Source organism: Phalacrocorax aristotelis, chromosome 3 (assembly GCF_949628215.1).
Source record: "Phalacrocorax aristotelis chromosome 3, bGulAri2.1, whole genome shotgun sequence".
In the NCBI taxonomy this organism is placed as follows: Eukaryota; Metazoa; Chordata; class Aves; order Suliformes; family Phalacrocoracidae; genus Phalacrocorax; species Phalacrocorax aristotelis.
In genome coordinates this window covers 113,850,155-113,856,154 of record NC_134278.1, presented here as the reverse complement: position 1 = coordinate 113,856,154, position 6,000 = coordinate 113,850,155, and the positions used below count along the sequence as shown (strand labels likewise).

The window sequence follows — 6,000 nt, the reverse complement described above, 5'->3', positions numbered from 1 at the left end:
ACACCATTTTCTTCTGGAGTTTCTTTCAAGGCTTTTGGTCATAGTGATGATATGGCAATGTATGGGGCTAGCTGCCATTAGAAAAATGTCAGAGCAAACTTTAAAATTAAGCCTTTTGAAGTTGATCAGATTATTTTTATTGATTTCAAAGAGCCCTGGCTCATGCCCAAAGGTGATGATGGTAGAGAAGAAAAGAGAAAGCGTATGTGTGTGAAAAGACTAATCCACACAGCCCCAAATGGTAAATTTTCTCTGCCAGAAAGTTGCACAGAAAAGAACCCTGGCTGTACATTTTGAAAGAGCACTCGCATCTCCAAAAGTGGTACCAGGACACATACTTCTTCTAACTGTTTACAAATGGAAATGATGGGGTATTAAAAAAAATAACAGTTGCTTATAATAGCAGGACATTTGTAGACTCCTCCAGAAAATGTTGAGTAAGTTTTGAACTTCTTAAAAAGGTCTGTCTGCAATCAAGCAAGGCTCACTCAAGGACTTTCAACATATATCGCTTCACCTTCAGACCTCAGTTTCCTCATCCCTTAGACGGGACTGCTGATACTTACAGGCTTATAGCTAAGCTCAGCTCCTAAATGCAAAACAAAGAGGTCTTATCAGTCCAAATTTATCGTCACGTGCTTCACCAGGATTATACCATGAGAGCATTTCAGTCTTCAAATACTGCCTAACATTAATGCTAACACTTCTCCTTCAGTTTTTGCTCTAGTATCTCTTCTCATCTACATAACACGGTAAGTGGCTCTCACAGCAGGTGAAACGTGTCATATTGTACATTACCAAAGAAATAATAGAAATAGAGATGCAAATAGGGAAAGTATAATAGAGATCAAATATCAAATGAATTTTCTGTGCTGGTATTCATCTGAGATGAGGCACTTCCAGAAGGTATTTTGAAGTTAGGAGAGAAGCTGGCCCACATGCCTGGGAAAACCTTCCAGCTGGAAGGGGTTAGCGCAAAACTGAAAGAGGATGTGGACAAGATGCTTGGAAGGGCTGTTTCACTCCTGTTTTAGCTAAATCCAGTCAAAGCCTGGACACAGCAGAGGGCTGTCGACTAGTAGAGAGTGTGTGTGTGCGTGTATGTGGAGGGGAGACCTCTTTGCCAGGCTTGATTCAAACACTGTTTAGGCACAGCTGAGAGACTGGAAAATACTGCTTTCCAAATGGGGACTTGCATGACAGATAGTTACATCCTGGGTGTGGATATAATATACCATGGGCAGAAAAGTACAGAGAGACTGAAGGGATTGTCTTTTGCCAGGGACTTATACAACCACATCTGTAGTTCCCCACCATTTCCTCCCTGACCCCCCTTGGAGGGGTTTTCTATCCAAAAGTGTAAAAATTACAAATTAAAAAAACCTGCAATCTGGCTCTACCTAGAGAAACTTTTAGATTGTTCATTCCATAAATATCTCTTAAGGGCTGTCTGACGTCAGAGAATTTGGAGAGGGAGGCTGGTCTGAAAGTGAAAACAGCAGCAGTTCCAGCCTCACTACAACAGCACAGCCAGCGAGAGGAGCAGCACAGGCATTTCTCTATGTGGATTACAGGACTGCAGAGCTGGGAGGAACTGCGCATAGATACGGGCACTACGGTGTAAGTATAGCTGCTGCGGTAACTCTTCTTGTGTTTTTGCGTGTTTTCAAGTGCAAATCCCTGTAAGTACAGCTTGTCTCTTCTCTTCTCTTCTCTTCTCTTCTCTTCTCTTCTCTTCTCTTCTCTTCTCTTCTCTTCTCTTCTCTTCTCTTCTCTTCTCTTCTCTTCTCTTCTCTTCTCTTCTCTTCTCTTCTCTTCTCTTCTCTTCTCTTCTCTTCTCTTCTCTTCTCTCCTCTCCTCTCCTCTCCTCTCCTCTCCTCTTCTCTTCTCTCCTCTCCTCTCCTCTCCTCTCCTCTCTTCTCCTCTCCTCTCCTCTCCTCTTCTCTTCTCCTCTCCTCTCCTCTCCTCTCCTCTCCTCTCCTCTCCTCTCCTCTCCTCTCCTCTCCTCTCCTCTCCTCTCCTCTCCTCTCCTCTCCTCTCCTCTCCTCTCCTCTCCTCTCCTCTCCTCTCCTCTTCTCCTCTCCTCTCCTCTCCTCTCCTCCTCTCCTCTCCTCTCCTCTCCTCTCCTCTCCTCTCCTCTCCTCTCCTCTCCTCTCCTCTCCTCTCCTCTCCTCTCCTCTCCTCTCCTCTCCTCTCTTCTCCTCTCGTTTTCTTTCTCCTCTGAAATATCCTGAAGCCAGCTTGGCAGCATACAGGATTCAGGTTTAGCTTAATTGCTTCTCCCAAAGGTATGCAGAGGGGCTGATGGTGCAGGCTTTTGCACTCTTCTGTATGTGGATGGGGGTGACAGGGGATGAGTGAGGTTGGAGAAGGAGAGATAGGGAGGGCAGGATGTATCTTTGGAAGACTACAAAATTAACTGAAGTTCAGCTCCTTCATGTTCTGGTAGCAGGACAGCAAAATCCCAAATAGTCCTAGGCAAAACCCAACTTCCTTAGGCAACTTCACAATGCAGGATTTCTTTTTTAACTCTTTAACCCCTTGTCATATTGTGCAGCAAGCAGTTCCTCTTTCTTTATGAGGACAACAGGCAATTTCCTGGCTCCCTGACAGAGAAGTCCTGTCCCACTCTGTTTGCCAGGCTGCTGACAATAACAGATTCTAATATGAGTATGGGGTGTCACTTGCTAAATCTGACATGTGTATCACCTTGAGCCTGTTCTAGTTTGACACTAAGGGCTCCCCAAAGAACCCACTGCTTCTGCAGAGGAAACAGGCATCTCTCACATCCAAAAACTATCTATAACAGGGTCATACAAGAAGGAGGAAGCTACTACAAGGATAATCTCCCTGTGAAAAACCTTCAGAGGTGCTGCTATAGACACATGGTGTAAGTCCCAAGGAAAGCTAGTGATTCTTAACTATTTTTTAAAAATTTTTTTTTTTTCACCTCAGCAGTCCAGAGGTTCCTAAGCCTACTCCATAAGAAGGTGGTGTTTTCAGTGGGGCACTCAGCTGTATTCCTTTACAATTAAAATTCAGTCCTGCATACATGAAATTAACCTTACCTCCCCCACCCCACACCTGGATGTCCGTTCTTTATTCCCTGTGTAGAAATGGGAGCAGTTCTGGGGACAGCTGTGGAGGCAGCTCTCCTCCTCATTGGCATCTTCTCTAATGAGATCCATGAGAGAAACAGCTTATTTCCCCAGGCAGCCGGAAGAGTTTGATGCCTCCTGCGTGAAGCTGACATACTTAGCTAGCACTTGCCACTTTAGAAAGCTCTTCAACAGTGAGAGGGTGCTTGGTCTGTGTTGCTGGAAGGAGAGATGACACCCTTGAACATAAACATAAAGCTGGGCATAGAAGCAGGAGCTGTGTGAATTGCACAACATAATGCACCATGCTGTTATTAATTGGCTTAGCCAACAACCAGTTACAAGAAAGGCTGCTGCGAGTCAGAGCTCCATGGGCTGAGTTGTTCTGGTAATAGAATAAGTCTGCAAATACTTTTCCTCTTGAGGCTGGCAAAGTGCGTTGCTGGGGCAGGGAGAAGGAAGTAAAGGGGGAAAGGCGAGGACTGGGTGGAGGGAGTTTTGCAGGGATCTCCCCTGCAAAATGAAATTGAGCAAGTCTAGGTAGCTGGGCTGAAAGCAGCCGCAGGTTGATTTAACCATGGTTCTGGCTAATGTAATGGGGGTGGCCTTTACTGGGCCTTTGAACATCTGTTCAAAGTCCAATCCCCATCAAGGGATGCCATGCCATGCCTTGTAAAGCAAGCTAGGCTGAGATGGAGAAAAAGCAGCTGTACTGACTGCATGTGTAAGGGAGCATGTGTTCTCAGAGTCTGATCCTGCAGGGATGTATTTTGGAAGTGAAGTCGCCATGCTTGGAAGGAATTGGTTTGGGATCTGGGCAGCTTTACCATGACATATCAGAATCCTTTTCCTCTCCCCCATTTATTTCTTATTAGATTTTGTTTCCAGTAGCCTAGCAGTTCCTTTTCCAAGAAGCTGCTTTATTATCTTAACAACAGCCTAATCACACTGGCTGGCAATGTGAAATTAAAAAAAATCCTTAAGAAATGTAGTAACTTTTTAGAAACCTGTATGCCCCAATGAAAACTTGAGAGCTGTCACAGCCAAGACAAGTGTCTGGGAGGCACAGACACTTTTACCTGGTTCAGCAGTTAGTCTGTTTGAAGTGCATTGGGCAATACAGAACTATTATATACAGAACTGCTGAAAGTTGAGAGGGTGAGAAGAGGAACTAAGGAGGAGATAATCCCAGATTTGGGGTGTATTAAGGTGACTGCTTCCTTTCTGTCTCACGATTCCTCTCTCTGTCCTCCAGCTCAGAATCCCACTAGTGAGTGACACTACCTGCAGGGGTTTGCAACTCTGAAGTTCTTGTGGGCTGTTAGTCATGGTTCAGGGGGAAAGTTGCACACTGAGTGGAAGGGTGGGAGGAGGAATGGGGAAGGTGATACTGATCTGGCAGGAGATAAATTTAGTGTCTCATGAGAATGCATGGATCATCACTCAGCATCCTTGAGCTTAGATGAGGTTATACCAGCCAGGAAATTGCTAGTTTTTCTACTGCTGGACATTGACCCTGGAAGCAAGAGAAACAAACACAATATGGAAAAGGCAGATATCTTTTTAGTTTTGCTTCGTGAAACAGAAAACAATTCCCTGTTGGAGCTTATGACAGTCACAGTGCAAGCCTGAGGTTTAGAAGTCTATATTATGTGTTACAAAGTGCAGTCTCATGGCTTCACAGAGCTGAGTAAGCAAATTCTCTGGATATCCTAGTGGCCTTACCACACTGTATCACTTGTCTACTGCTATCACTGCTGTTTATTTTAGTTGTGTTCCTTATGTGTAATGGAGATCATTCTGTTCATCCTGAAATCAGTCACAAAAATTTTTCATAGCAAGTCCAGATGTGGCGTGCACTGACTATATTTTATTGGCAGGGAGGCACAGCAGAGTTGAACAGCATCTTGAAGGCATCTCCCAGATAGTTTGGTTTTGCTCCATCTGCTTTAATTGACATAAAATTCCCGCAAGGTCCAGTGGAATCCCAGAAACCCATCTAGTCCCTCCAGGCCAGCCATCTGACCTAGCGATTGAGCAATCAGGGACACCATTTCCTGACACTTAGGGGAAGGATGCGTGGGAGGTTTTGCTCTCAGCACTTTAGTTGCTGTGAATTTTCAAACCTGGATCAATCCTATGGAGATCTGACCCTCTCTTCCCTGCCCCTGCAGCCCCAAGGCAAAGACAACATGTTCCTAAAGTAAAAGAAAGCTGATTGCTCTGATATTCACTGATGAAAGTTTACGTGTGTTTTCCCATGCTTTTTGTTTTGTTGATGATTGACAGTGGTGTCTCTTATAGCTTTTCCAATTTACCAGTTGTGTTCCTTAATATCACACTCCTTTGAACTGAGGCTTTTGCAGAAAACTGGTAGTAGTAGACCTTAGTATATATGCATTCACTGTACCTGTGGTAGATCTGATTCATTTCTCATCTTTCTGCAATTCCACCTAACAGTGGAGTTACTTCTGTTTGGCACTACTCTGAGTCATTATCAGGCTGAGGACTTGTTATCTTCCAAGCTCTGTGTAGGTATTAGGTTTCATAATGCTATGTAAACTAGTTAAATGGAATTTATTGGGTTGGATTCTCAGCCAGTGCAAATAGGTATGAGGGCTCCAGTGTAGCTTTGAGAATCATACTCTAGCTGAATATTTGGCCCAGTGTCTTCAGACTGGTAATGAGTGACCTGAGGCACAGACAGTGCAAGTCTGCTTTCATCTGTACTAGTGAAAGTTTTTTTGTACCTCCATATTGTTCAGGAAACTTACTCCAGGTTTCAGTTACAAGTAGTTCAAGTAGCATCAGAATTTGGTCCAGAGAAACTGAGGCCCAAGTTGTGCAAAGTAACCTGTAATTTTGGCTCTTTATTTTTAGTGTCTTGTTAAGGCACCAAGAC

The 6,000-nt window shown here is 44.2% G+C and overlaps 1 protein-coding gene across 1 annotated transcript in view; it reads left to right on the top strand.

Annotated features, from left to right (window-relative positions):
- Positions 1-1,021: 1,021 nt before the first annotated feature.
- Positions 1,022-6,000, top strand: part of DAAM2 (dishevelled associated activator of morphogenesis 2) — a 210,196-nt gene continuing 205,217 nt past the window's right edge. Inside the window, exon 1 of the mRNA XM_075089130.1 lies at positions 1,022-1,620. The gene's annotated coding sequence lies outside the window, so the exon portion shown is untranslated. The remainder of the gene's footprint in view (positions 1,621-6,000) is intronic.